Genomic DNA, 24,044 nt, shown 5'->3' on the forward strand with positions numbered 1-24,044 from the left:
CACCTATCTGGCTGGGGAGTGCCATCCCCACTTTCAGATGAGAAAATGACTCAGGCTGAGTCCCTTGCCCATGAACCTGCAGCAATCAATTAAATGAAAGCTGGCCAATCTGAATCCGAGGATCCCCAAATCTGATTCAGCTGTGACATCAAGGACTTCTGAGATGCTCAAGCCAGACTATTTTAACTCTTTTATTAAGGGAAACAACATCAAATATCTGATATGGAGCTGGGTGTACTTCAGTGAAAGGAAGGAGACCCACGCAGAAACATGGACGTCACCCTTCCGTACCAAAGGAAGCCTCCTGGTTGATTTTTGCCATTGCTCCGTGAACTTGAAACTACCCATTTAATTTGGTGGGTTGATTTAACTCTGTAGCACAATATGACCAAAGAGATGCCCTTCCTGGTTCATGACCCTGCTGTCGGAGAGGCAGAATCTCTACCTGGAAGCCTCTGAGTAAGAAAAGGAAGAGCTTGAGGAGTCTGGGGTGAGACAGAGCAGTTTGGAAACCGGATCAGCTGGTGGAGTTAGGATAAGACACAGCCGTGACGGATCCCAGTCATCCTTTGATCAGACCACTGAGTGGATAGAACTTCATCCTGACAGAGAAGTATTTTCTGTGGGAAAAAAAAATACAAAACCATTTCACCTCCAGTCTTTCGTGTGTCCACCTCTCCCCTAACCCCTTGAATAGCTACCCGTCTGTGCCACAAGCAGACCGGCCTACAGGTTGGTTAGAAATGTGCTCGGTTGTACATTTGCACCTCATTATGACTCTTCCATGCTCCCCAAAAAGGACAACTGAAGTCTTTGCTGTGCCTTAGGCACTCAGCAGACAGACAGGTATTCTCTGTAGACAGACAGACACTCTCTGTAGACAGAAACTTTCTGTAGACAGACAGACAGACAGGCAGACAGGCAGACAGATACTTTCTGTAGATAGACACTCCATGGACAGGCACTCTGTAGACAGACAGGCACTCTCTGCATACAGACACTCGCTGTAGACAGACAGACAGGCATGCTGTAGACAGTCTGGAGGAAATCAAAGCAACATCTAGAAGCCCTGAAGTCATCAGTACAACTCTGACCCGGAATTCAGGAGGAAGCCCAGGAACTTTCCCCAGGGCATCAGGAACACCAGTGAGACAAAAGGAAAGGCCTTATATTCTGAGCCCTCAAAAGACCTTTTCAGAGAAATACCTACTTGTTCTTTCCTCATCGATGACAAACAAAAGAGATGAGGACACACCTTTTTCTGTTCTCTTCTTTTGCCCTCCCACCCTTATTTAGGATAAATGTGGTATGGAGAGGGAGGGCAACTTCTCTTATTCCTCACTTGTATGCAGCGCTTGTTCAGGAAATATGACCAAGCATCTTGTCATCTTTATCATGTCCTATTAACTGTCTTACAGCTGACTCTACAGTGACCGTCATGCTTATGAAGATAAGATGGTAGCTGTGTGCAGTCTCTCATCATGGCCAAGTCACCTTCTTCCTGATTCGCAGAGCTGGAAATAAAAACAAGGAGAGGCCATTGGTTAAAGAAGTCATTGGCAGAGCAAGCTGAATGCTCTGCTTCCTTCAGTGTTGGCCCGTGACCAAGCAACAGGTTCAGGTCATGAGCCTGGGCTTCAGGCTGTAGACAGGCAAACTGTGATGGGCACAGAGAACCAGGCTGAAAACAGAGGTAGGTTGAGGTAGTCAAGTCTAGCTACTGTTGGATTAGTAGCAACTCGAAGATGTTACCTTCCTTCATCATTAACAATCACCCTTTGCATGCTAGATACAGCACTTGACATCCGGAGAGGACACAATCCACAGGGCATTCTAACACATTGAATGCAGGAAAAAAAAATGGAGGGCAGGAATAAGTGTGAACTCTGCATAAGCATCAAGTCACTGAAGACCAATGTAGGGAATCAGCACCAAAATGACACAGGAAAGAGGATGATGGGAAATCTGCAGGACAGGCAGTGTCACGGGTTATGAAGGACAATGCATTTCTTAAAAAAATTTTGAAAGAAGCAAGTGGTAAGCAAGGCAGTGAGGGGTACCGTGCATGGCAGTGAGGGGCACCGTGCATGCAGTGAGGGGCACTGTGCATGCAGTGAGGGGCACCGTGGCTCTCAACAGTAGAAAGGGGAGGTGGATGCTTATATCCTGGTGGCAGTCAGGAAGCAGGGCACGGCCAGAACCCAGGCAATTAGCTCTCTTACCTTCTGACATGCCACTACCTTACCACTGGGCCTCATGTTCAAAGGTTTCCACAAGCTCCAGGAATATGGGTTTAAATGCATTGGCCCATAGAGGGCATCTCACATTCCTGCCACAGCAGTTAGATGGAAAAGATTGGTTTAGAGTCGAGGAAAGCCACATAGAAATACTAATACAGCACAATGGGGCAGCGGTCTTCTGGTGAGTGAAGAACTCCATAAGGAAGGGACCTGAAGGCCGGGGAGATAGTTTGGTTGACAAACTGCTTGCTTTGCAAGCACAGGAATATATGCTGGATCCCCAAACCCACGTAAACAGGTCAGGACATGATGCATATTTGTGACCAGTTCTGGGGAGGGAAAGGTAAGAGCCCCAAGGCTTACTGAGTAACTATCTTAGCCTACTTAGTTCTGTGGCCACGACTTTGTGTAAAAACCAAAACAAACAAAGCAAAAATATCAACCAGTCAAGCAAACCACCCGGGTAAGTGGTACCTGAGAGACGACCCTGAGTTTGCCATCTGGCTTCTACATGTATGTATACAGATGGACTATGACCCGAGCCTTTGGGTCACGCAGCACTGTCACAGGTGTGAAGAGAGTTGAAGGATGCGTAGTGAGACAGTAAAGAGACACAGACAGATGCAGAACCAGATGTGAAATGGCCTCTGAAGCCAGTTGTTCTCAGCGACTGCTTGTGGCATGAATTAGCACAGAGGCTAAGCAAAACCAAACCAACTCGGAGGGCAGGGGGAGGCAGCAAGACAGAACTGATAATCGAGCATTGAGAACCTTAAAAAAGCAAGCCACCGTGGATGCTTTTGTGGTGCCCGGAACAACAGACTCCCACCCAGGAGGCAAGGAAACATACAAATTCCCTGAGCTCAGTCAAGAAATAGCCGTGGAGGCTGGGTGGTGGCGCACGCCTGTAATCTCAGCACTTGGGAGGCAGAGGCAGGTAGATCTCTGAGTATGAAGCCAGCCTGGGCTACAGAGTGAGTTCCAAACCTGACAAGCTATATTGTGAGACCCTGTCTGAAAAAAAAAAAGATTTAACACGGGTTTGGAGGAGTGAGATTTAATGAACTTCTGTTATTTTTCTTGGGGGTGGGGTATTTGAGTCAGAGTACTTAGTTCAATACCCTTATTTTTATCATTCAGAAAACCAAGGCCCAGAGAGGACAGCAAGGTTGTATCCCACAGACATCCACATGGGCCAGTGAAGTTCTGGTAGGCCTATACTATATTTAGAAAACAGCAAATATAGTTGATGTCTTAGGCACAGAAATTCCTTCAATGTGACCGTAGGATGAGGGGAAACAGAACCCTGAGGTTTGACTTTTGGCCGCTGCATTCTGATTTCAAAATCCTGACCTTGCTAACCTCAGTCCCCACAGACCTCGCTGGACAATGAACTATAGAGCAATAGGACCATCCAAAAGCTAAAAGAGTCCCAAGAAAGCCACCTCATTCCAGAAAGCTGGAAACCACTGTAGGCGAAGGATAAGCAGGAACCTGCAACAACCCCTGGCTCCAAGAACTGGGAAGACTCCTGCTAGCTGGAGCCTCTGGCCCCTTTCCAGGGTGTCCCACTCTGGTCTTGGCTCTCTGACTTTTGCCCAGATTCGTATCCTCTTTGAACCCTGTGATTATCCGTAATGCTTCATCCAGCACCATGTGTCTGTGCCAGTTTGTCCCAATAAATTAAGAACAAATTGAGACTCTCGCAGGGACCGTGAATGCATTCCATTTAGCTTCGTTTGAAATACATCTTTGGAGTTGTGCTCCACAAATCTGTCTGACACAATAAATATGTATGAAGCCCCAGAGGCCTCCTACACCCTGGGAGCATCCAGCTCTGGGATGGATAACAGACAGGGAGAATTTTAAGTACATCCTGTTCCACCAAGGCTCAATTCTCTCCCATTTCCTTTTCCTTACTTCTTTGCTTGGCATTCTCCTCCCAACCCAGCAGAAAGATAATTGCTTGGAGGGCTGAGTCGGGCAGAGTTGATTTCTTCTTTTCCTTTCCTAGTAGTGTTGCGAAACCTTTAGACTGTAAAGGAATGACAGACTCCCCCCATGTACAAACACAGCTCTGCTACGGCAAACAGGAAACCATCCCAGGGCTGTGGGCTCCTGAGCCAGGAAATGGGTCTCTGCTGCCCTGGCTACCTTCCCCACAGGTCCTTCCTGGACATTCAAGACAGTTAAAAATAGTAACCACCGCAGCCAGAAGGAAAGATGAGATGACTTATTGTCTAGCCACAGATTTGGGTGGTTGTAGAGGGAGCTAAATCTCTGGTCTCAGTATGGTAAGAATTCTTTCAGGATTAAGGCTGGTCCCTTTAGTAAAATTTCAACCCCAAGTATCTCCAAGAAACCAGCTTATGCAAGGTAGGAGGTAAATTAAGCAGGGCTGTCGAGCCATCCATGTACACACATGGGCATGCATATGTGAACACTATAGCTAAGATGAAACCCCAGACCTCCCATGGGTGTGGCCTCCGGGCAGAGCAAGTGGATCGTGGGACCCAAAGAATAAAAAGAAAAAACAACTTTTACCATGAAGTGTTCCTCTCTATAGGAATATTAATCCCCCAAAGTAGATGTCAATTCACAATGATGAAAAGACTTGAATCCTCAACTTGTGGCCCTGGTCTTCAGTTTTGCCAAATCCGCTACTCCATCAGGTAAGTGGATATTAAGATAACTTGCATGTACAAGGAATACAGCTTCAAAATGTCGTCAAGATATAGAAGCTTATTGGATAAAGCACTTGCTGCACACACACGAGGACCTGAGTTTGAACCCCTGTAAATCCAGAACCCACTAAAGTCAGGCATGGTCACACACACAACTGCAACACCCAGGCTCCTGTGAGAACAGAGCAAACAGAAGAGCTGTGAGCTCGCAGGACAGCCAGCCTGCCATGTACACACGCAGGAGTAAGGTGAGGACTGGCATCTAAGGTTGTCCTTGAGCTCCACTTGTGCATCGTGGCACACAGTGTCTGTACTCTTTCTCTCTCTCTCTCTCTCTCTCTCTCACACACACACACACACCCCTCACACACAGAAAACAAGAAAGTACTACAATGGGTGTTCAGGATAGAAAGGTTCTTTTTGAGAAGGTGGTATGAATAAAAACTTAAAAGACACAAACACAGCTGTCCCTCAGTGTCCCAGGAGAACTGATTTCAGGATGCCCCAAATATCAAAATCTGGGGACAATCAAGTCCCTTACACGAAGCAACACAGTATTTACCTATAACCTATGTACCTCCTCTATATACTCGATTTATTTATTTACTGCCTGGTGTCTGCTTGTCTGTTGTGTTTTCTGAGACACGGTCTCACCATGTAACTCTGTTTGCCCTGGAACTCTCCATGTATACCAAACTGTCCTCAAACTCACAGAAATCCTCCTGCCTCTGCCTCTGAGTGGAGTGCTGGGAACAAAGGCATGTGTCATACTTCTATTCTCCTTCTCTCCTTCTCCTCCGCCCCCTCTCCTCCTCCTCCTCCTCCTCATTATTATTATTATTATTAATTTTACTACTACCATCTTTCTATGTAGTGCAGGATAGTCTGAACACTCATAGTCTCCCTAGTTCAGCCTCCTAAGTATTGGAATTACAAGTTTCTTCCACCATGTTTCACTTTTGTATATACATTTCAAAAACAGATTTAAAATTTTTAATTGGTGTATGTGAGCATGTGTGTGTGTGTGTGTGTCTGTAGGTCATATGTGTGGATGCCTACAGAGATCCAAAGATGCATTAGATCCCATGAAGCTGGAGTTATAGGCAGTTGTGAGCCACCCACACAGTGCTGGGAACCCAACTTGGGTCCTCTGGAAAAGCACTGAGCTCTCAACCCTCGAGCCACATATGGTTTACATAATCTCTGGCCTCATATGCTTTACATAATCTCTTAGATGATTTATACAAAATAAAATGTAAGTTTTATGTGATGTGTACTATTTAGGAATAATGAAGAGTAAAAGAAAAACCTTAGCTATAGACACATTCCCCTGCCCCCAATACTTCCAGTCTGCATTTGGTTGAATCTATAGGTGCAGAACTTGCGGATTCAGAGGGTTGACTATACTAAAATTTATAATTCAGCTAGGATGAGAATTCCCTTTAAACATTTTTCTTTTGGTAATTTTATTTCTTTTGTGGGATGGGGCCATGCCATGCCATGTGTGAAAGATCAAGATGACTTGGGAGAGATAGTCCTTCCCTTGCTCTATGTGGGTCCATGGGATTGATCTCAGGTCATCAGACTTTGAAGCAAGCCCCTTTACCCATCGAGCTATCCCAGGATCCAAGTCTCTGTAGCCATGGAGGGACTAGGGGACTGCTACGGGGAGAGGGTAGGGAGAAGCTTGGCCTGAAGCCTAGGCTGCACTCTGGTCTGAGTCATAATCTGAGGATGAATAGTCTTTATAGAGGGAGATCTGTGACTAGGAAGAGGAAATCCATACGAGAGTGAGGCATAATCTAAACCCCTGAAAGCTGGAAAAGCTTTGTCCACTTAAAGGAAGGGACAGAAGAAGCAATATGGCTGCCATTCACATGAACATTCAACTGTGAACTTCTGCCTAGGGTGTGAATGTGGCCATGCACTGGACACCCTGAAAGGGTTTGGTCTAATTGTACCATATAGGAAGATACATATGCATCCAGAAATTTCTAGTAGCATGAGGCAGTCCCCATCAGTGTGCCTTGAGCAGCACAGGTATGGTGTTATTAGTCTAGCAGGACTCCTAGAAGAGGGGTCTGGGAGGAAGTGTTTGGGTTCAAGTCCTACATAGTCCAGTTCTATTTTCTAACCCGGTACCTACCGATTTCCCTGAGCCTCAGTTTTACCCTTCTAAATTCAGAATATTACCTTATTATTTTTTTTCTTAAAAAAAAACCATAAAACCCAGGGTGGATGTAGGTGTGTATTAACCACTAAGTGAGGCACACCTATGATTATCACCATAGAACTATGTGGGATGAAACGGTGGCTTCTGAGCTGTTGTGAAATCCTCTCCTAGGATGTTAACATCAGTTGTCATAGAACTCTCAGCCTGGGGCAAGTGACTAAGTGGGAGACAACGAAAGGCTAAGTGAAGCACACTGTAGCTTGGGACCATAAAGGAATAACCCTTTGAGGAACTTGGGGGTGACTGATCGGGCAGGGGGCAGCTAGGAGAGTGGGGGGTGGAGAAGGTGGGTAGAAATATCAAAGAGTGGGTCTGCAATAAGATGTCAGCCAAGGGTCATGAGTTCTGGAATCCTCCTTCCAGACTGTACCCTGGAGGTGGTGTCATTTACTAGAGCCTAGGGGGAAGGCATGGGGACTTCTGCTCCTCCCCACATCCCCACACTTTTTCTCTCCATCTCTTGTAGATCTTGACAGTCAGTGCTCAGTAACTACGGAAAAATCTGATAAACCCCACTGTTAAACTGTCAGGAGTTTCGGTCACTTAAAACTGGCCTGCCTAAGGCCTGAGGGTGCCCATAGTGAGTCAGGAAGGCCGGTGTGTGGGACAGGAGGTTTGGGGTTGAGAGCAATGAGTATTTGGAGGCATTTTAGGGTTCATGGGTGCTGTGGAGAAGAGGACCATGGGTGATGGGGAGGCCAGTCCTGCTGTAGAGGTCATATTTAGTTTCTGGGAGTGGGTGTCCCTTTCCTGTCGGTCTGCTAATTACCACACTTTAGTCTTCCTTTCAGCACAGGGGCCATGCGTCTCTGCAGCCCCCTGCTTGGTTCCTCCTGTGTAGAATTTAGATTCAACAGCAGATGTCGGTCCAGGATTCCCCTCTCTTCCCAACAGTTTAACAAACAATCGTTCAGATGCTTGCTGATTCATTGATCATCCAGCATTTAACTAGAGCTTCTTAGCTCTTCATCTGTTTCTTAATGTTTATTAAACACCTACTACACTCCAGCAAATATGTCTTATGTGCATCATCTCATTTTGTTTTTGTTTTTCTCACAAGCACTTTATAATATAAGATACATGGCCTTGTATTTGTTTGCAAAGAAGAAAGGGCCTTGATGAGGTTGTATAACAAGTCTGACCATCATTGTTAGAAAGCAATGGAGCCAAAACACAGACCTGGGCTCTGCTTCACACCAATGTCTGTGTTTTAAACATGGCAATGTCAAGACTCATGGTTACTTAACTATTGACTTGCTTATGTCTATTAATGTGGGTTCCTAAAATATGGAGAGGGGTGAGTTGGGGCGTAGGGAGACCTATCTGATGGGACACTAATGGCATATCAAAACATGTTTTACTGTCTTATATTATCTTCATAAATGCATGCCACTGTAAGAAGCAGCCACCATGCTTAGGCATCGTTGGTCCTTGGTGAGGATTCAGAGACAAACATCAGGCAAACAAACCATCCCTGCATGACCATCTAATGGAAAAGGGTCATGGATGAGTCAAGGCGTCCTGGCCTTCCTCTGTGCTTAAATGTAAAGGCAAGTATGCCGAGGGCCTTGGGAGTGGCCATAAAGAGGCAACAGACCCTTAAAGCAATGTTTCTATAAAAGATGATGTTTAAGTTGAGCTTGGCACACCAAGTCACTGCCAATACAGCCTCAGAGCAGACCCTGAAGGGGTGGAGTCTCAGGCTTGGCACGGAGAGTGCTCTGTATGACTGACTGGGTGATAAGACATGAAGAGATGATGGATTGGTGGAAATTGGGGTTAGCAAGGTCATTAAGGCTAGGTTATATATAAAAAAAGCCTTCCTTAATGGCCTGACGGTGGCAACAATGTAAAAACAACAGAGTACCACCCAATCTCTTTCCATCTTTAGAAAACAGCTAAGAACAGAGGAAAGGATCAGAATAGGGCTAGGACTTGGGAAAAGGAGAACTGGACACTGAGTTTGAGGCCAGCATGGCTCCATAGCAAATTCTAGACCAGCCTGTGCTCCATACTGAGGCTAGAACTTAGCTTAAAAAACCAATCCAAAGCAAGAATCAGAATGGGGGTTGCAGTAGAGTGTCGAGATAGCGAATGGCTGTAGAGATCTTAGCGTTAGCAAGGATCAGGGCCGCAGGGCGACTGACTCAGAGAGAAGGACTTCAACACTTAGTTATAAATAATAGTCTACAAACAATCATAGAGAACCTCTGGGGCAGGTACAGCACAGGTTCCTACCTCTGCCGTGTCATTTCCATTGTCTGGGGTAGATATTACTGCCTTCATGCTTCTAGATGAGGAGTTGGAGGCTCAGGAGTGTCAAGAATAGATCCAGAGTCTGTCCAAGTGACCAGTCTGGGATTCAACTCTAGCCCAGCATTCGTACATCTTTAAGCAAGCCCCCAGTCTTCCTCTTCCTCCTCACTGCTGTGCTTTATAACTGTGTTAGTAATTCAGGCCATTTAGGACGTGCTGTTTTATACCCCCAATTCACATAATGAAGTAAGGGGTCAAAGGCTGTGCCAGGCACTGGAACAAAGGCTGTGGAGCTCACAAAATGTTTCCTTCTGGCTAGGGGGATGGCCCAGTTGGTAAAGAGCTTGCTGTGCAGCACTGACTTTGGATCCCTAGTTACCATGTGAAGAGCCAAGCACAATGGTAGATACTGGTAGTCCTAGCTCTGGGGCAGCAGAGACAAGAGGCTCCCTGGCGCTCTCTGGCCAGCCAGCCTAAAGGAGTCTGTGAGCTCCAGGTTCATTCAGAGAACATGTCTCAAAAAATATGGTGGAAAAGGCAGAGGAAGATATCCAGTATTGACCTCTGGCTTCTACATGTACCCACATATACATGTGAACACACAGGAGTGTCTGTATACATATAAACACATGCAAACACACACACACACACACACACACACACACACACACACAATTTCCTTCTACATTACCTTCATTTAGTTACCAGTAAGGTAGGCAAATGTTATTATGATGATGATGAATTATTATTATTATTCACATATTGGGGTTGAGAGCACCAGGCATCACTTGTCCCTACCCTCTTGAGCTCATCCTTGGTCATTTTGTTTGGAGCCAGAGTCTCACTTGTTTATCCTTGGTTGGCCTAGAATTTTCTGTGTAGACCAGACTGACCTTCAACTCTGAGATCTGCCTGCTACTTTTTCCCAAGTATTGGGTTAAAGGCATGTGCCACCACACCTAACCTTCATCTTTTGTCTTTTTGTTTGCTTCATTGTTTGTTTATTTATTTGTTTATTTATTTATTTATTTATTTATTTATTTATTTATTCATATGACAGACTCACTATGTAGCTCTGGCTCTCCTGGTATTCACTATATAGACCAGGCTGGCCTCGAACTCACAGAGATCCTCCTGCCTCTGCCTCCTGAGCGATGGAATTAAGTGAGTGTGTACCACTCCTTCAGGTATCCTTCACCTTTTCGATGGCCTCCTATTGACCCTTCACTCATGTACCAAACAGCAGCACATTACAGTATTTTTAGTAAGTAGTCTTTAGGGACAAATCACCAGACCTCCTTGTTATTTCTGCTTTGATGCCCGACCCAACCTGTTCAGGAAATGCTGAGAACCTGCTGGGTGTTCCGAGATGCCTGACTCTGCCCTTGGGGAGCATGTGGTAGAAGAAGGAAGGTGAGAAGGTGTGGTGGGCAGGGGCATAACATCCTAGCTCATTGGGAAGATGACTCATCCCGCTATGGTAGGGTGGGGAGAGGGCGAAGGCTCCACAGAGAAGGTGACTTTTGAACTGGCTATAGAGGCAGAACTGCATTTCTTCAGGAGAGATGTCAAGGGACAACAACACCCACTGTATCACAGTTAAGTCCTGGCTCTGCAGCCCTGACTTAAGACCTTTACAAATATTATTTATCTGCTCCTCCCTATAATAACCAGTGGGGTGTCAACTAGTATTGTCCCCAGTTTATAGATGAGGAAATGAGGAGAAGATTTAGAACTAAGTGATCTGATTCCAGCTGATTCTCTGGACCACTGAGTAGCACTTGAGCAAAGCCTCAGAGGTGGGAAAGATGCCTGGCTCATTCACAGTGCAAAAGCTGGAAGGAAGGAAGGAGGAAGGCAAAATGTGGGAAAGGTTCATGGGCCAAAGCGGATGTGACATCCATGGCTTTACTTCGGCAGTGTAGCTGGATAGTAAGGAGCGTGGATTTAGGTAAATGGAGCTTGAGCACAAGGAAACCAGTGTGGGGCTCACTGTTAGTGGTGTAGATTCAGAAGACGGAGCCAAGGTCCTGGCAGCCAAGATGCAGAGCGATGGCCTTGCCTGAGTTTCATCTTAAATTAATATCTGGTGGATTTAGACATGGATGGTGTCTAAGCTGACAGCAAAGGTGATGGAACCATCAATTCATTCAATCTTTGTATGATTACTTGTTGATTTATTAATTTTATCCAAATTATCAGATGCTAAGAGCAATGAGTAAGACCCTGAAGCTTGCTGGAAAGGAGCTTAGCCCCAGCGAGGCCTTCTGGAAGCTAGTGGGCAGGTGTTGGGACGTGTAGAAACAACATCCACCTTCTCTTGAGGAGCATGAGGTCAGGGATGGCCAGGCTGATAGCACAGCAAAGTGAAGGCGTGAGAGAAAGGTCGTGAGGGGTTTTGGATGCGCCTAACGGGGTCTTCACTTCAGAGCAGCCAGCTCTCACACCTGGCATCCTTTGTGTTGCTTTGGTTTTATGACACTGGAAAGTCCAAGAGTCTTACTCTTGCCTTCCTTTGCTGTCACATGTTCCTTCTGCCCTCATCAAAAATTTCCAACATCAATGAGCGCATGGGCGAGCATGTAGCAGAAATTGGGCAGACACTGATGGTGTTATTGTCAGAGATCCTGTGGTACTGTAAAATTTTCTAGGCTTTCTTTTCCCTTCCTCCCTCCCTCCCTCCCTCCCTCCCTTCCTCCCTCCCTCCCTCCCTCCCTCCCTCCCTCCCTCCCATCCTCCCTTCCTGTCTTTCTCTTTTTTTTTTAAATTTTGAATAATTTATTATTCTAAGAAAGAATAAAGTATGGAAAGTTAGTGTATCTGAATCATTTCAGAAAGTAGAGCTGTTTCCACCGGCAGACTTGAGTTTTTAGCACCTTGGAGAAGACAGTTAAGACAAGTGGTACTGCCTGTCTCAGATGACAGGTGGGTGCTAATCTGGCTGAAGTCATGTGGTTCCTGTGACTGGGGAGTCATTTGGTTTTTTGAGAGTGCCACAGAACAACTTAGGAGGAAGGGGTTTGCCCAACATAGCTGGTGGTTAAGATGGACTGGAAATGCTGGGACCACGAGGCTGAGGCTGGCAAGGTGGTCAGATGGACAGTCCGAAGGTACTGACGATGCAGTACATGGTCTTGTTCTCCCATCGGACTGTGCAGCTTCCGTCTGTGGAGCTGTCCCAGAAGCAGGAACTTGCGGAGTGTAACCCAGCACCGTTCTTCTGCATGATCACACAGGTCACAATGTATTTAAATGGTCTCCCCAGTTTGGTGAGTTGGCTCAAAGTCTGTTCTAGGACATTAGTGGTCCACTGGTTGACTTTGCTGTGCTGGTAGGCATTACCACCGATGGCGCTTTCTATAGCCTCCTTTACAATGCTGCTCACTTCATCAACAACAAATGCAGTCTCCTCGGAGGCCTGGAAGTCTTCCATCTTTAACGCGTCTCCTTCGCCCGCGGAGTAGAGTGGACTCTCTCTTTCTTTTTAAAAATTTATTCATAGCAATTGTGACAAGCGGCCTGTCTTCATTCCAGTATTATTATTTTATGGTGAATTAATTATCATGAAACACTCTCTGTCATAGATCATTCTACTTCCTCCCCTTGAATCCTGTTTTGAAAGACAGGTGAGATTCTGCTTTGTTCATTCAGCACACACTTACTAGAAACCTACCATGCCCAGGACACTGGTCTAGGCACCTGGATTCAGCAATGCACGAGGAGACTTCTGTCCTCTGCAGCCTCAAGGACCTAACCTTTGTTTAGCTGGCTCGTTGGGAATGTACACATTCTCTGGCCAGGAGAATATGCTCTCTGTCCTCTCTGAAGCTGGGCTGTGGCTCTCTCCACCGTTGAAGACTCTTTCGATTCTGAGATGACTGTCCGTAGCATGGCAGCTTCTGAGCAGTGAGTGCTACACAGTCCCATGGAGAACTATAAGTGGTGTCCAGCTTGAAAATATGACCGTTCCTCTAAATAATCTAAAATAGGGTGCTCTCTTTTGAGAAGACAACTTAAGTCCGTGAGTCATTGTCACTAGCCACGAGGCTAAGTGGAGGACAAGGAACCCAGAGGCTGCTCCAGGGGTCATTTGGGTGGGGTGAGTTCCTCATTCACAGAGAGGGGTGCAGAGATCTATTGGAGTTTTAGACAATCCTGTGAGGACCTAGGCAGTTCTCATTTGAAATGGAACCCAGCTGGCAAGGTTTAGAGCCACCCCACATTCTAGGAATTCTTCTAGTTATTGGGTCACCCTCAGTCTACTAGCAGATTCTGCAGAGCTTCTATGAGCTACAAAATGGCTCCATTGTGAAGAAAGTAGAACACACACACACACACACACACACACACACACACACACACACACACACACACAGAGAGAGAGAGAGAGAGAGAGAGAGAGAAAACAGATAATGTATTTTTCCTACTAATTTTGTAGCCTTGATAAACAGTTTTATCTCAATTTTACCTCCCCAACAATGCTTAAAAAACAATAAAGAGGGGCTGGGGAGAGAGAGCAATGTGGGTTAGAGAGCTTGCTGCCTGCATATATGGAGCTGCATTCAGATCAGCACGCAAGTAAAAAGTTGGCTGTGTCTGGGCTCACCTGTAATGCCAGCACTGTGTGTGACAGAGACAGGAATCCTGGGCCTTGCTGGCTGCCAGTGTAGTTTTGTGTCCAGTGAGAGATCCTATCTCAAAGCAGTAAGGCAAAGAATAATAGAGGATACTTGATGTCCTCCTCTGGTCTCCATGAGCACGCACACAGGCAAGCCCACCCACATACAGACCCATACCCACATAACCCTGTGTGTCTACTGCACACTGACTCACCTATACACACAAAGCAAGAAGGAAAGCGGCCAGAGGCTGGCTCATCCTGCAATTTCAGCACTTGAGAGGTTGAAGTAGAAAGACTGTTATGAGTTTGAGGCAAGCCTGGGCTACCTAGTGAGACTGAAACTAGCCTGGGCTATGAATTGAGATCCTGTTTTAAAATAAGAATAGCAGTAGTAACAAAAAAACCTAGCAAACAAACGCATGAACAAACAGGCAGACATACAGTGAATGTGTGTCATAATTCATTATGCAGATGTGTTATCTTACATTGTTGTTTATTATTGTTAAAAGTTTATTTAAAATATGTAATTCTATTATTTTTCTGTTTTCCTTCCCTTTAAACTCTCCCGTACCCACAACAACTCCCTTTCAAATTCATGACCTTTTTTCTTTAATAATTATATGTGTGTATGTAGATATATATATTCGCAATCCACTGAGTCCGTTCAGTGTTGCTTGTGTGTATATGATTTCAGGGCTGATCTCCGCTGGAGCCTACACTAATCTGGACTTGAGTCTTTATGTTTGTCCCTGTGAAGGCCAAAGTCAGTGGGGCACACCCAGCCCTGCCCCTGCTGCAGCCCAGCCCCCAGCTGAGGAATCTGTGCAGCTGTCACCTTGCCACCAAATGAGTGTGGACCTTACATTTTATTGCTTCTGAGCTCAGGCCAGAAATTCCTTGGCAAAGATTCGATCAGCTCAGGCTTGACTGATTCCCTTCCCCAGGCCTCGGAGGGGAGAGCCTGCTATAGCAGGATTCCAGGGTCTGCACACTCAGTGGGGACAAACTGCCAGCACATGGCCTGCTGCTCTTGTGAGTCTGATGTGGAACTGATGAGGGGCATATCCTGAACCACAGGGATTATGGGATAGGGCAAGGATAAAGTGACGCCATGCGAGGGTAGAATGTGGACAGTGGGTATGCTCAGACCGAGAGCAGGCGTGAGAATAGGGGGGTTGGTAATCCTCTACTGTATCTTTAGGGGTTGGCTTCTGTGCAGCTCTGTGTTCCTGGGTCAGGGATCAGGAAACTGTATGAACTGTCAAACACCATTCACGAGATAAGAAGGGAACAGAGAAACCAGAGAAAGCTAATCTTCATTCATCTATCCATTCCTCTCTCACATGACTTCACAGGACTGGAAGAAGATCCATCTGGGACAATGTTATGGAGAACATTGTAGATTGTGAGAAACATTTCTTTTGGAGGAAGCTCAAAACCTGAGTGCTTAAATCGGTTCTCTAAGATTAAACGTTATTATGTGATGAAATCAGTGCCATCTGGCCGGCTGATGAATGGGAAACCGTATTTAGACAAGATGTCAGCTATGCTATTGTGTGTATAGATGTGCTGTGTACAAGGAGTTTCACCAACATATTGTTTATGGTGTCCACCACCCACTGAGAGGGAATTGGTTGGTTTTGTTTTGAGGCGGGAAGATGACCTTGAAGTGGCAGTCAGCCTATCTTTACTTGGCAATCGCTGAGAATCAGCATGTATTGCAATTTTTATGCGGTACTAGGGATCAAACCAGGGCCCTGTTCATCCTGGGCCAACACTCTACCAATTAGGCTGTGTCCCCAGCTTTATTCATGGGGGATTATCTAAACACTTTATTTTGCAGAATTCAATGTAGCTGTTACAAATAATGACTCATTGGAATGCTAAGGGGTTTTGTTAGAGGAGACCTTTTGTGGTATGAAAGAGTTGGTGTCCGTGAATGTGTAGACCATCTTGAGTAAGCCATATGTATACAAGCATATATATGAAAAGATGTTTGAATAATTACCTAAAAATTAGGCAAATGGGTTATGTTAATGTGTGTGTGTGTGTGTGTGTGTGTGTGTGTGTGTGGTGTTGGAGATGGAATCTGGGACTTTTTTATGCTAGGAAAGTGCTCTGACACTGACCCCTATACCTTCACCCCCCCCCAAACACACACACACACACCACATCTAAAGTTTGTTCAGTAATTCTTATCTTAAAAGCATGCATGTTTTGCCTACATACATGTAGTATGTGTACTGTGTGCATTCAGTGCCTGTAAAGGTCAACTTAGCATGTTGAATCCCCTGGAACTGAAGTTACAGATGGCTGTGAGCTGCCATGTAGGTCCTAGGTACCAACCCTGGAGCTTCTGCAAGAGCAGCACATGCTCTCAACTGCTGAGCCACTTCTCAGGCCCCTATTTTAACTCATTTACATATAATTGTATCTGTAAATTTTGTTTAAAGATTGCATGTCATTTTACTTGCTTTTATGAAGATAATAAAAAAATGTTGTTTTGAATAGAACTACCTGGTGATCTGTCTCTTGAGCATCTACCCAAAGGACTCCACTTCCTCTTACAGGGACATTTGCTATCCATGTTCATTGAAAATCATGAAATCCATGTTCATAGGAAATAGAATCAGCCTAGATTTCCATCAGCTGATCAATGGACAATGAAAATGTGGTGTATGCACACAATGGAATATTTTTATTCAGCACTGAAAAACAAACGAAATCTGTAGGATAATGGATGGAACAGGAAAGTATTATTCTAACTGAAGTAGTCTGTGTTCATAGAAACCAGTGCCACGTGCTCTCTCTCATAGGCAGACCCTAGCTTCAAATGTTTGTATTGGTGTATTTAATATGCTATGTATGTCTGAGGAAGCTAGAACAGGAGTGTGAGGGTGGGAGTGGCTCAAGGGGTGAGCGGACGGTAAGGCACAGCTGATATGAACCTATGGAGGAAGAATAATGGGGTTTAAAGGGTTAAGCAGGAGTGAGTCAAGGCTACAGGGGAGAGGAAGGGTTGGGAGTGGGTTTATCAAAACTAAAGATGTATAAAAAGACCTTTGCAGAAAATTACTATGTTGGAAGCTAATTAAAAATATATAATTAAATTTAAAGGACCTTCACCGAAAGTATCCTGCATAGATGTGCAGTGCTTCCTTCAGAAGACACGGATCATGAGTGCTAGGTGTGGCCTTTTCCCTATGAGTGATTGGTCAGGGAGGCCACAGATATCCCCAGCACAGCCCAGGCTTGTCATTGTTCCTGATTGACTACTAGAACTCATTGGCAGGCCACCGCTGCTGAACTCTACGTAGAAAGACATAGGGAAATTAAGGTGGAACTACCTTCCTCCCTGGTAACTGTTTGATGGCAGAGCCAGCAGGCTCTATGCAGGCCTCTGGAGGGCCAGGGAAGCTATCAATGATATTACCCAGCATGCAACAAAACCAACTTGCCAGCCAGGCTGTGCCTACTGGTGAAATAATGTGTGACTGTTACAGAGGTAACCAGCAGGCCTACTGCATAGGAGGAAATTCATGCCTGTCACTCTAAGTCTAGGGAAAAAACCCCATGCCCAAAGGGATCATAGGCTCTTGATGGGAGCCTGCTACTATTGTCTTGATAAATGGACGAGCCACCACACTGTTTCCTATATTTGTACGGTTATGCACTTTTCTCTACCTCTACCCTCTACACTGCAGTGGTCAGAGAATGGGGAGGAGTGTTGTGAAATGATGTCTTCTTGTCACGACATGGCCACTGCACTCACAAACTCACTATAGGTACAGTGACCCGCACAAGATAAAGTCAACAAAGCTAGACAACATCCCAACAAGAAATGCTAACCGGATTCAGTGGGTTATAAATCACCAGGAAAAAAGCAGAGGACATGAATCACTCAGGGAGAGATTGTTGGAGATTCCTGGGGAGAGTAGAAGGAGGGAATTGGGAATGCATGTGGTCATAATACATTCTTTACGTATGTAAAAGTATTAAAAATAGATTAAAATCAAAACTTTAATAAGTTGTTTTATAGTAAGGCTATTTATAACACTCTTCTTTAGTAATTTTCTAGCACATAAGATTATATTATTAACACAGTATGGTGGTTGGAAGGAGAACTGTCTCCCACAGTCTCAGGTATCTGAACACTTGGTTCCCAGATGGTAGTGCTGTTTAGTGGAGCGGTACAGCCTTGCTGGAGGGAGCACATCACTGGGGATGGGCTATTGAACTTCAGTCTTCTCATTTCCACTCTGACTCTGTTTCATGCCTGTGGTTGAAGATGAGCCTATTCATTCTGTCTAATTGAAGCTGTGGACTCGTTGTCCAGCATTTTCTCAGCCCTATCTCCAGGCTCTAGAAAGTACCATTCGTCTCGCTCTGTGAGCTACACTTTCTGTAGACTGAACATATGGGTGAAATCATGCATTGGCCTTTTCCATGGCTGGCTTATTTCACTTATCAGTGTGTCCACCTGGCTCATCCATACTGTTAAAGATGATGATATTCTTCGTTTTAAAGGCCAGATAACACATGTGTGCATGTGTGCATGCATGCGTGCATGTGTGTGTGTGTGTGTGTGTATTTTACCATCCATTTATGAACACCTACATTGGTCTTATATCTGCTATTATTACCTATAGTCAAAGATCAAACCATTTAAGGACTGAATCCCAGCTTGCAGCGTCAGAGTTTTGCAGTGTCAGGATAAAGTTTCCACATTCACGTGGCTTAGTTACTTCCCTTCAGTAAGCAAGAAACCACTGCCTGATGGCAAGCAGAGGAAGGGCAGTATGGAGTGTGGCATCCCAGATCTTTAAGTGCAGGTGGTTAGTATAGAGTATAAGTTAAGACAGCTCCAGTCCCTGCAGATAAAGCCTCACTTTATGAGTAAAAGTGGGGGAAGGGCAGGGGAGCAAGGGGCTGAAGAGATGGCTCAGCAGTTAGGAGTGTTCCAGAGAACTCGAGCTCGGGTCCTAGCACCCATATTGGGTGGTTCGGAACTCCCTGTAACTAACGCTAGCTCCAAGGGATCTGACCTGCACTCTTGGGCACATACCCACACAATAACACACACACACACACACACACACACACACACACACACACACACACACACAGTTTTTCAAAAAAGTAAAAATAGAATAGTTGGTTTGAGTCTCTGTGGACAGGATCACTCTACAAGTAATCTCAGAGAGGTGGCTTTGGAAACATAGAAATGTCCAAGTCTTACTAAGATGGCTGGCATGGCTATAGGCTAGCATGGCCAGATTGAAATTGTAATCAGAAAGATGACAATTAATCTTGGCATTAATAGCAGTGTAATTTGGCTGAAGACATGGTGTTCATGGGCAACAAATATACTGAACTTACAAATCTCTCTTTGTATGTGAGAACAGGTATGTGTGTGTGTGTGTGTGTGTGTGTGGGCACAGGTGTATGTGTCTGTGTGTGTGTGTGTGAGAGAGAGAGAGAGAGAGAACAGGTGTGGAGGGCACAGGTGTGTATGGGGTTTGGGGGGAAAGGTGTGTGTGTCTGGGAAGGCACAGGTGTGTAGAGGAAAACAGGTGTATGTGTGTGTGTGTGTGCACACATGTGTGTGTGTTGGGGTACAGGTATGTATGAGGGGGATATAGGTATGTGTGTGGGATCACAAATGTATGTGTTGGGGGCACAGGTGTGTGGGGAGCACAAGTGTGGGGGGCACAAGTGTATGGAAGGGCACAGGAGTAGGAGGCACAGGTGTGTGGAAAGCACAGGTGTGGGGGTCAGAGGTGTGTGTGTGGGCAATCAGTATCATCTTGAAAGGGAGATGTGTGGTTTCATAAACTCTGGTGTGTTACAGAGTATTGAGACATTTCTATGCTCAGAGTTCTATGGCATGAATCTTCTTAAACCTTTTCCACTTGGAAACATTCTTTTGGTTGTTGCTGGACAATTTTTTCTGCCTCTGTAGTCATAGAGGTATGTGAAGTAGGTATACAAACCAAACCTTCACTGATAATATAAGGAAATATATTTTAAAATGAGTCTGTTATACATTTAACTTCACTATTTACTCAACATGAAAGCAAATTTACATACTTGTGAGATATATATGCTTAAAGGATTAAATCTTGGCAGAGTATTTGATATTATAGAACAAAGAACACCTTCAACATTTTATGGTTGGCAGGTATTTTGATTATATAATCATTAATACCGAGGATGCCAATACACAAAATTACATCATTTGAAATGGCAGGAGGATGTTCAGACATATTTTAGAAATTGTTGGAAACCCAAGCCAGCAGCTGGGACAGTTCTTCAGCTTTGTCTTTAGGGTCTGGAGAGATGACCCCGTGGTTAAGAGCTCTTTGTTGCTCTTGCAGAGGACACAGGCTTGGTATCCAGCACCAACAACCATCAATAACTTTGCTTTTAGGGGATTCCGCATCTTCTTCTGACTTTTACAGGCACCAGACAAGCACACTGTACGCATACATACATGCAGGCAAAACGTTCATACGCATACAATTAAAAATGTTTTAATATTTATTTGTGTGTGTGTGTGTACATGTGTTGATGCATAGGCCATTTTCCTATCGTAGTTTTAAAACTGGGACAATTAACCTGTCACTTAACCAGAATGAATATCCCATTGCCCAGTGGGATTGACTCTCCTTGGAGTTTGCTTTCACTATGCAAAATTTCCTGCCTTTCCAAGTATTAGCAAGCCTGCAAGACACTTCTAGGACGAACCTTAGTGCCGTGACGGCCTTGAGGTCTCAGTGGGGAACTTATTTTAAGGTCTCTAGGCTGGACTGCTTGTTCAAGACAATTCCCTTTAGATAGCTTTAAAAACACATACCATCTTGCTTTCCCCACAGTGATGGGAGCTGAGCTAAAGGGGTGGGGGGCTCTGATCATTTCTTAAGTTTTAGAAAAAAACATCTTGAAGAAGAGCCTGAGATTCATTTGCTCTGGTAAGAGATGCTTGTTGGTAGAATGTGCTATTTGACTCGCTGCTAGGTAAGCTGTGTCTGCTCGTCTTGTGGGCTGACCATTGCGTGAACCCCAGCGACAGTCTCTACATTATCACCTATGAGTATTCAGTGCATCACCCGAAATCATCCATGAAGCAGCAAGAAGAATGCTTTCATGATAGGAGAGGCAAAGTACAAAAGAAACCCACTTCTTCAAGACCCCTTTAGTCTTTCTTGGAAGCCTGCACCTTCCAATACTAAAATTGGCATGAGCTGGAAGAAGTGAATTGTTTCATCTTTTATTTTGCTTTTATATTTTATTTTAAATCTTATTTGTGCGTCTGTTGTTCTTTTCTGATTATAAAGCCATATCCCCAGGGGATACACTCTGAGGATGTTTTCTTTGAGGCATCTGGGCAGTCTATGTTCTTTATACATCCCCGTTGCCCGAAGACTCTCTCGCTCCGGGATGATATCAAATCTGCCAGATGTCCTGTGCCATCAGCTTGGACTTTTCTCCTGTGAGGTCAGATGTCTTTGTCCACCCAGGCTCCTTGGTTCTGAAACAGCAAGACCCTCCTCACCAGTGAGCTGCTTCAAGCCGGTCCCCTCTGCAAAGCTGGAGGCCTCAAGCCCACATACCTGGAACCCCCTTGGAATTTCGTCCATATTATTTTTCCAAAATAGTTTTCAGCACAAGTTATTAGAGAGAGTTGAGATGAGGGGACTCTTGGAGACTTCTCATTTTATGAGACTGTATTAAAATTACATTTACAGGGGGAGCCTAAGAGAACAAACAGGAAGAGTAGGAAGAAATGCTCCTGAGGGGGAAGGAAAGAAGAGCTCAGCAGAAAAAAAATGTGAAAGGCAGAGAGCAAGAGGGAGCAAGGGGGAATTGTCGCTAAATTTTCACATTTCAAAGAGGCATAGCAAGGAGCAAACATTTCAACTTTGGGGAAAACTGTGTAATTGCATATACTTGTTGCAACCTATTTTGTGTTTAAACAGCATTTGCTAATATTAACAATAAACATATTGCCTTTGGGGGCCGTGTGGCTGAGATTAAGATTCCTATTGGGTGGATACACACAGTCAAACCCAAGTCATGTATGGCTCTCTTTTCTATGGGCTCTTGTGTGTGTGTGGTGGTGGTGGTGGTGGTGGTGGTCCAGACCCGGAGTAACTAACTGATCTTTACGTCAGACACCAGAAGCTCCCGATTCAAACATTCGTCAGAAGTGGACACACAAGCACAGACTTGAAAATCTGCCCTAGAGGGTGTGGTGCCAGTGGGAGATTCTCACTGATGCAGAAAGAGGGGGTGTGCCCCAGTGGCAACATAACTCTGTTTCACTGAGCAAGAGAGCCCATCTCTTCCTAAGAAGATGGTCTTTACTGAGGTCCAGTGAAACTGGGCCTGGCTCTTGGCATCTGTGGAGGCAGGCTCAATCCACTTTCCAAGTGAGGGAAATGGCAACAGAGCAGAGCAAAGTAGATTATTCCAAATTGCTTGAAAGAATTCTGTAGATGTGTGTGTGTGTGTGTGTGTGTGTGTGTGTGTGTGTGTGTGTGTGTGTGTGTGAGAGAGAGAGAGAGAGAGAGAGAGAGAGAGAGAGAGAGAGAGAGAGAAAGAGAGAAAGTGAACTCTCCATCCCAGCCCTGTGTGCAGCTTTATTGTCCAAAGTCACAACTGTGCGCACATGGCCGTGGGAAGAATCAGATGCTATGTTTTATATATATATATATATTGAGCTAGGGTCTCTTGTACCCCAAGGTGGCTTACAATTTATTATGTCTTTCAGATCCTCCTGCCTCTACCTCCCAAGTGCTAGGATTATAGATATGCATCACTGTGCTGTTTTGTTGGTGTTGGGAATTAAACGCAGGTCTTCACACACACTAGACAAATCTCTCTACCTATTGAGCCACACATTCTCAGAGTAGCCTTTTATTTTATATTTTTAATTTTTTTTCTTTATGCAGCCCTGGCTGTCCTGCAATTTTCTGTGTAGACCAGGTTGGAGATCCGTCTGCCTGTGCCTCCAGACTGCTCCACAATGCTGGGCCCAGTCAGAATGTTTTAATACATCCAAAGGCGCAATAGCCTGGCACCTCAGTCAAAATGGATTGGCTTCTTCCCCAGATCTGAAAATCATTTGATAAACCCAGCTCAGTGATGCTCAAGTACTAAGTATGAGATGTTAGAATTCCTGGGTGGCCTTCATTTATGTGTGAAATATAGAGACATAAATATTTGCCTTCCTATGATCTCTCTGTCTCCGTGTGAGTGGGTGTATGGGGATGTGTGTGTGGGTGTATGGGGAGGTGGGTGTGCAAACATGCGTGAATGCTCTGCTGTAAACACTCAACACAACACTTCTTTCCATACCTAAGCTGCTCCAAGTGAACAGGCCAGTGGGGTTGATTAGGTCCGTTTCAAAGGCCACAGCAGGCTACTCACTTATGGCTGCAACTCAGGAGGGAGATCTCTGTGTCCCCTTCACTGCCAGGCAGAAGAAGAAAAACTAGAACTCCCGCTTTGCATCTGCTCTCAGGGCCCCTCCCTCCCTCCCTCCATCAGCCCCAGGTTTCTACTTTTAAAAATGCAACCAGCCCACATTCTTCTCAGCATCTGTCTGCAGACTGGACTTCTGGGCCCTAGCTCTTCTCTACTCTCTGCTGCTGGGAAGAGAGAGAGCTTCAAAGTGGAGGAAGGCATGAAGTTAGGGCCAGAGCTCTGTCAGCTCCGCCCTCAAAGGTCTCCTCTTTCTCCCTGGGGCTGCATTGCAGCCTTGTAGCTCCCAGGGGCCCTAGCCTAGCGCTGGGAGCAAGAGACTGGCCTTTTTCCTCGGAGACAGGGTTTTTAAAAATTATTATTATTATTATTATTAATTATTAGATGGCAGAGGTGGGAGGTGAGGAAAACCATGAGAAACTGATGAGATCTCTGTCATGAAAAATCTGGACAGTTTTACTTTTCCACGGATAGAATCCCAATGTCAGGACCCGTGAAGAGGAAGGATCAAATCAGGTGTGTGT

At 45.2% G+C, this 24,044-nt stretch overlaps 1 long non-coding RNA gene and 1 pseudogene across 2 annotated transcripts; both read right to left on the reverse strand.

Annotated features, from left to right (window-relative positions):
• Positions 1-218: 218 nt before the first annotated feature.
• Positions 219-9,610, reverse strand: Gm52922. Of its 2 annotated transcripts, none has more exons than XR_003956532.1 (3): positions 9,396-9,610; positions 1,211-1,514; positions 219-620 (listed from the first exon to the last, which is right to left on the reverse strand). It is a non-coding gene; the product is annotated as a predicted gene, 52922 (long non-coding RNA). The 2 variants fall into 2 exon arrangements; XR_003956533.1 differs by lacking the exon at positions 9,396-9,610 and adding an exon at positions 4,161-4,296.
• Positions 12,179-12,885, reverse strand: Dynlt1-ps1 (dynein light chain Tctex-type 1, pseuodogene 1; annotated as a pseudogene).

The sequence above is a fragment of the Mus musculus genome, chromosome 6 (genome assembly GCF_000001635.26).
Source record: "Mus musculus strain C57BL/6J chromosome 6, GRCm38.p6 C57BL/6J".
In the NCBI taxonomy this organism is placed as follows: Eukaryota; Metazoa; Chordata; class Mammalia; order Rodentia; family Muridae; genus Mus; species Mus musculus.